Source organism: Pseudophryne corroboree (assembly GCF_028390025.1).
Source record: "Pseudophryne corroboree isolate aPseCor3 chromosome 3 unlocalized genomic scaffold, aPseCor3.hap2 SUPER_3_unloc_79, whole genome shotgun sequence".
In the NCBI taxonomy this organism is placed as follows: domain Eukaryota; kingdom Metazoa; phylum Chordata; class Amphibia; order Anura; family Myobatrachidae; genus Pseudophryne; species Pseudophryne corroboree.
Window position 1 is genome coordinate 319,239 of NW_026967573.1, and position 8,061 is coordinate 327,299.

Here is an 8,061-nt window from a genome sequence, read left to right on the forward strand (position 1 = left end):
GGCCAGTCAAGCATATCGCCAAAAGTTATGAACATTGGGGAGGATTTTGACCTGTCCTGACCTCCAGAAGGGATGTTCCGGGGAAAGCTGATAATCGCAAAGCAATAAATATGTTTTAATTGCAATTTATAATATTGTTTGACAGATGACGTGTTTCAGTTTTCAAGACATACATGGTGTATGCTGATTGGCTAATTGTATTGGCACACATGAATCCTTTGTTCTTCTGCTATAAAAATAAAGCCATGATGGCACCCTAACAGATCAACTATGAACTGCTTAGGTTACACAATGATCCGGTGTCACTTATTCATTCACTGATCTCCAACCGGTTGCTAAAGGAAACAGCATTCTGACTGATGACTGAAGAGAATTCATAATCAGACCTGAATAGGTTAACATACGCTATCATTTTGGGAGCATCGTCCGGGGTATTCCAGCATCTCCCCCACTTGCAATAAATCCTCTGATCTTTCAGGAACCGCTGATAACAAAAAAAAACCGGTAAGTGAGATTTATTGTGTAGATTTCTACCTGCTCACTTGAACTCAGCGCTTCCTGTGTAAATCAAGAGGAAGACCAGTCGGGAAGGTCAGAGAATATCTTAAAGAGCCCAGCGTCAGTCAGAAGAAATTTTTTTAAGGTACCATACATGTATGTTATATTGTTGAAGTATGTTATATAGTTGAATTATGTTATATTGTTGAATTGTGGGTAAATAATTTCAGATAATTTGTCACAAGTGCACAGGGGGAATTAATCAAGTATGCAGAAAACTTTTAAATTGTACTGATGTGTGTTTGTTGAGAAAATAGAGCCGTTTTATAAAAGTGGCGCATGGCCAAGATATGTTCTAATGCTGATAACCAGTTTGAATTGATAAATAACCAGAGGTATATGCAAATCTTGTACCTGTGTTGTTGTGTTAAGAAAATACGAAGGGTCTGTAGCACCAAGATTGCTGGCAATTACAAGCACTGAAGTCTCATTTGGTTATGTGGAAAATGATGATGAATTTTATTGTACAAAAGGGTGTCATTTTAAAAAGAGAATTGTTGGAACATTACATTAAGAATGATTGATTTAACATCATAACCTATTGGCCTAGGAACCACATAATTCCAGGTCTAAGACCCATGTGCCGTGCAGTCTCAAACAGCTGCCGTGCACGCAGATAACAGATATAGAATTTACGGTCATCTTTGTTTTTGTATCCTTGCACTGTTATATGTACTCTGTCAACATGCTTTTGAAAAGGTGGGGGGGAGTCGGGTTGTCTGCTGAATAATGAAACTAGATTCTCCTACACACACTGATAGGTATTTCTCACATCCAAGCATTCCCGGTGTTAGCTGTTACTTTCTGAAGAAAAACAAGCATTAAACTACAACAGGGATACTGATACAAGCAGGAGTCCATATAGGCAGGGGGATAGACCCTTGGAGCAACTTAACAATAATAGTAGGGACGCATCTCAGTGATCCAGAAGAAATAATCTATTATGCAGGTCTCACTTGGGGAGCAGTACTAATAGATTTTCCACAAAAGCAGGGAGGAAGGGGCAACACTACAACCCCAGTCATTTGTCCACAGACGGATATAAGAAGTTCTTTAGGTACGAGGATAGAAGAGATTCTTCAGAGTCAGCGTCTCACAAGGAGATTTTAATTCCCTCATAAGGAGTTACTAAAATACCACATCAGGAGGGGTTCAAACCCGTGGATATTGTTAATAACAAGGAGGGAAGAAAAAAAAACTTTAAAAAGAGATTTTAATTCCCTCATAAGGAGTTACTAAAATACCACATCAGGAGGGGTTCAAACCCGTGGATATTGTTAATAACAAGGAGGGAAGAAAAAAAAACTTTAAAAAGAGATTTTAAGTCCCTCATAAGGAGTTACTAAAATACCACATCAGGAGGGGTTCCGTGCACGTTCACCCAGGCATGGGAGCGCGGTCTGTAAAGATGTCAGGGCCCGACAAACCCGTGGATATTGTTGGTGACAGGGAGGGCAAAAAAGCTCTGAAAGGAATAAGTAAAATTTTCAAAAGAGCAGGTTTTCCGTCAGAGGGGACACTTGACCTAGAGAAATGGGAAAAATTTGCCTCCTGTAACAAGAGTTGGATAATTAAACATAATTGTAGAGATCAAATATCCATCTGGATCACTGTAGCAAAGGAATTAGAGGCAGAAAGAAGAAGGAGAGATGAGGAAAATGATTTTCCCTATATACCAGAGTACTCAATAGCACCACAATCAGCACTAAACTCACTGCCTGTAATTGCAGCAACAGCACCTGCACACTATACCCCACCCCTATACCCAGACATGCATGCACACCAAGGTACCCCTAGTATGAACAGAATGCAATTACCTACAAGCTCACTAACAGTGAAATTAAAAAGATACGAGCAAGGTTAAAAGAGTGACGAATAATCAGCCCTATCTTAGAAGGATCTGTGGTTGAAAATCCGAATGATTTACCTGAGCTATGTGTACAGAGTATGCCCCAGTGTCCTGATACTTCATCACAAGAAACCCCAACAAGGTTAAAGTGAAGAAATTTTCTACCTAATGCTTCCCTCATGTTTAAACGAGTGGTAGACACCTGCAATCAAGCTGAGTCCAGTAAACAATTGTCCACAATCAGGGACTATAGGCAGCAGGGTGCAATTCAGGCAGAGAGGAGAAACAAGGGATCAAGACACAGCCTTTACAGCTTTTAATGCCCAGGTGCATAATGTACAGAATAAACTGACATATTTTCCAGAAAGATTGTGTCCGGTATGTCAGTTTTGCGTTCCAGAAGGATATGAACATTGCCCAAATTGTGGAAACTGGATTTCACACCATGAACCACCATGCCAAGATATCTATGCGACTAGAAATACGGAAAGACGGTCATCATTGCCTGTTTCTCTGTATCCAGCACAAGTACAGAAAATACGCAACCCAGATAATGCAGCCAGGACGAACGAACCATACATCGTACAGAGCCAACACCACAAACCATGGTATGGCAATGACCTCGCAAATATAGTTGCAGAGTCCCCAGATCCTAGATAAAACCCAATAGCAGTTTATGCCTATATGGAAAGAATTCAAACCATATGGACACCGGCATGGGTCGACTACCACCAGTTGTGTGAGGCTATACTAGGACCAGCAACTGCCCAAACAGTAAGCACCATGTTAAAAGCAGATGCAGTCGATGATTGCCCAGCCATAACGGACGTTCCGACAGAGAAAAATAGAACGTTTGAAAGTGGAAAGATGTACATGACAAGACTTAAGAGATGGTGTCATGCACAGACACTCAGGGCACCAGCAGCCCCAGATTTGAAACAGGAAAAGACTGAGTCCATCAGAACTTACTATGATAAAGTCACTATACGACACACAAGATGATAGAATATGAAGGTGTGCAACTCCTGTGTCGACAACAGTGTACTCAGTCACCACTGGCAGTTCGATAAAAGTGACTTTACCCACAGGAGACCCAAGGGTTTCAAGAGCTGTTTTTATGCACAACCAGATTCCTCTACGTTTATTTACAGATCAAGCCATTGCAACGACTGGATTGGGAGGTTAAGCCCTACCCCTGCAAGAAAGCAAAGATGTAACCTGAAATACAAGCTGCTATACAAGACTATCTCTCACAGGAAAAGTAAGACAAAGAGGAACAACAACTCCCAGCATAAACATCATTATGTTAAACACCAGCCTGGGTAGACTTGGACTAAGAAAATGACATGCCAGCAGCAGTGAGAAAGAATATGCAAGTGAAGAAAGGACAAAAGTATGAAGAATAATGAATGAATCATAAAGAGAGGTGATTGGAAAAAGAAAAGTTGAGAAACAATATGAAGGTTGCATGAAAGTTTGGAGACTAAAGGAAGTCTGCTTTAAGAAGGACAAAGAAAGACATCTGACAAGTGGTCAGTACTACCTGGCAAGACTACAGAGATAATGCCATGATTTAAAGCAACAGAAGCTCCGGGATTTAAAGCAAATAATAAGGAACAAGACAGAAAAAGTTCCAGAAAACAAATGAATGATGCTTCTTCTGCCAATATGAAGTACAAGCTTCTTCAGGTACTCCCCAGTGAACATAATGTCTCCAGAAGAAACAGCAGAAGGTATGATTACAGTCACCTTGCCCACTGGAGAAATACGTCTGTGCCTAATGAATACTGGAGCCAGCACACGCAGAAGACAGCAGAGGGAGATACCACAAGAACTGGTGATATCAGAAATTCTTAAAGGGACAGGAGATGAGAGAAATGCAGTCACCAATACCAGCCCAATTCTTGACCTTGGAGTACATGTCCAGTGACTGCTGAAGCACAATGTACTAAAGCTTATCTAAGGAGAATACAGTACACACCAGCAGAAGTTTAACTTTCCAGCAACTTATCAAAGGAAAGAACAAAAAGCCATTTAGAAGCAAGTTAAAACAGAAGTTCAGTATTGGCTCATTCCCGCAGTACCAGTTGTAGAAGAAAGGAAGCAATACTACTGGACCAGAATAGCCCTGTGGAGGGGCTATATCACCAAGTGATATATCCACAAAACACACAGCTAAATACAGGATGTGAATGAACTGCTGATTGCCACCACTACTAAAAGAAGCACCAAGAAGGGGCAGTGTCCTTAAGTGAAGTTTCTGGAAGAACAAGACTGCAGAGCCTCAGAAGGAGAAATTGCAGCTAGTCAAGCAAGAGTTAATCTTCCTAGGACACTCAAGGTACCAGACATCTAATAAAAGTGAAAAGGAAAAGATTCAGACTGCAAGCTAAGATGCCAACTAGTGTCAAGCAAGTCAGATGATCATTCCTGGGCCTAGTAGGACACTACAGAACACGGATACCTCTAGCACCAGTCTACATGCAAGCATTGTATGACAACACTGAAAGGGAGGAGGGTCCGCATCCTACATACAGCAACAGATGAATTAAGCTATTGAATAGTTGGAAACAGCAGTTGCCTCATCTCAAGCCCTAGAACTACCTGACTATTAAAGAAGGAGGCCATACATAGAAGTCCTTATGCAAAATCATGGACTGAGGTGAAGACCAGTGGCCTACAACTTAAGCAAACTTGACAGCGGTAATCAAAGAGCACCTACCGGCATCAGAGCAGTGATAGCAGCAACAGCCCTAGAAGAGTATAAGAGCACAGACACAGTGATGAATCAGAAGTCCTAGAAGAGGACAAGAGCACAGGCATAGTGCTGAATCATGAATTTATCATCCAGGGTCCACATGCAGGTACAGAGAAGCTTCAACAAGCAAGAACCAAACACCTGTCAGTGGCAAGGCTGACCATGTATGAAGTAGCACTGCCAAAAATGCGACAAGTAACCATCAGAAGATGTATTACCCTCAACGCAGCAACCCTTTTCCAACATTAATCAATAAAGGTGTTGAATCTCAAGATTCAAAAGGAGGGACAATTACCCCAAGGCAGGAGCCACTAGTCTATCAGATTTCTCAGAGGCAATGGCATTAATCCTGCAGAAATGGAGACCACACTTTACAGACACCCAGTTAGTTCAATATGTCGATGATATGCTTATTACTGCACAGACAGAAGAGAAGTGCAAAAAGGAAACAGTATCACTACTCATCTTTTTGGCAGAAGAAGATTGCAGAGTGTCAAAAGACAAGCTTCAGCTAGTACAGAAAAAAGTTGTCTTCTTAGGACACTGCATATCTCAAGGAACAAGGCATCTTACTGATGAAAGAACAAAGGCAATAACTCAAGCAAAAACCCCAAGAACATTAAATGAAATCAGAGCTTTTCTGGGCCTTATTGGTTATTGCAGAGAATGGATTCCCTCGGCCTCATTACTGATGCAGCCCCTATATGAATTAATAAAAAAAGGAGGCGTCAGCAGAAAACAGGGACACCATTGAAGAAGCAGTAAGACAACTAAAGCAAGCCATAATCACAGCCCCAGCATTGGGATTGCCTGATTACAAAAAGCCTTTTAACCTATTCTGCCATGAAAACAGAGGGCATTCTTTAGGGGTGCTCACCCAGAAATACGGACCAAAACAAAGACCAGTGGCATACTATTCAGCCCAGCTGGATCCGATTATCAGAGGAGCACCATCCTGTGTCCGAGCAGTGGCAGCAGCAGCAATAATGAAGGAAAAGGTGACAGACATCATTGTGTTTGATCATCCACTGTGTATACAAGTACCTCACGCTGTAACAGAAATATTAAGTCAAGAAAATAGCAAGCATCTTTCTGCAGCCAGACTTACCAAATATGAAGTGATTGCCTAGCCTTCATGGAATTAGAGACTTTACCTCTTCCTAATGTCCAAGATACACCATTGGACAATCCAGACATGAACCTGTTCGTCGATGGATCAAGATATTATGATAATGGATCCCCAAAGACAGGATATGCAGTAACAACTGAAACTGAAGTCATAGACTCTGGAGCATTGCTACCAAGCATGTCAGCACAAGAAGCAGAACTCATAGCAATGACAAAAGCCTGCATACATGCTGAAAACATGACAGCTAACATCTAGTCCCAGGATTACGCTGTTATATGGACAAGTACACCATTCAAAAGTGCAAACGGAAAACCCATCAAACATGCCAGTTTGATTATGGAACTCCTGGAATAATCAAGGTACAAGCACATACTAAGAGCCAAACCATGGAAGCTAAAGGAAATGCATTTGCAGATGCAGAAGCCAAGAGAATTGCCTTACAATCAAAAGAACTTGAGCAAGTCTTCGTAGCTCAAGATGTGAAGCAAATGCCTAGTGAACAGAAGCTGATCAAAATTCAACAACAAGCATCACAAGGAGAAAAAGAAAAATGGACACGACTGGGGGCAGAAGAAGATGAACATGGACTTTGGAAGTCAAGAGAATTGAAGTACTGTCTACCAGCAGCTCTATTTCCACCTATGTTACAAGTAGCTCATGGACAAGTACACCATTCAAAGGAAGCCACGGTGAATAGAGTACAAGAGCATTGAATAGCTCCAGGCTTCAATAAAGCTGCAACAAACTTTGTAGCAGGATGCTGGATCTGTGGAATCAGCAATCCAGGAAAAAGAACCAAGACACCTCTAGGAACTATACCCAAAGCCTCTTACCCATTTGAAAGACTACCAATTGACTATATACAGTGGCGACGAAGCAGTCCATATGAATATGTACTAGTAGCAACGGACATGTTTAGTCACTGGGCCGAAGCCTGGCCAGTAAGCAAAAACCACTGCAAAGAAACTGATAGCAGAAGTAGTATGTAGATTTGGGATACCTGAGGTTATAGAATCAGATAGAGGTACACATTTCACAAGAGAAGTCATGCAGCATATAATGAAAGATTTGGGGGTACAGCAGGCCTTCCATGTGCCTTACCAGCCCCAGGCGAGAGGGAGGGGGGACATCTGAACTTTGACCTTAAGCTAAAACTACAGAAAATGACAGAAACCAAAAGAACTTGTCCAGAATGCCTACCTATCGTCTTGTTTAATATTAGGACCACACCCATGAAACCTAGTAAGCTGACTCCATATGAGATATTGTTTGGGTCAGCTCTAAGAACAGGTTGTTATTATCCACTACAGTTACAACATAATCATGGTGATTTACAGGTTATGTACAGGAGGTCTGTAAAACATTGACTAACCTCCATGGCCGAGTGTTTTCTTCCATTCCAGACCCAGAAGGATCAGCTACGCATAAGCTAAATCCAGGAGATTGGGCCTATTTAAAGAGACATGTGAGGAAGACCTTTGAACCAAGATATGATGGTCCATATCAAGTGCTGCTAACCATGTCTACCTTAAATTAAGATGAAAGGTCGTGATACTTGATTACATGCATCCCACTTGAAGAAGTTGACAGTGACTCTCCAGCCAGAAGAATGAAGTTGCTTATCCTTTGATTGTTGTTAGGGGTAATCCCCAAGGTTTGGACTATAAGTCCAGGGGACTGGTTTACTGAAAGAAAATAGTTCAGGCCTAGATAGTGTAGGTAGATATTAGGGAGAAAAAGTGGAATCAAAAAGAGGGGAAATGATAG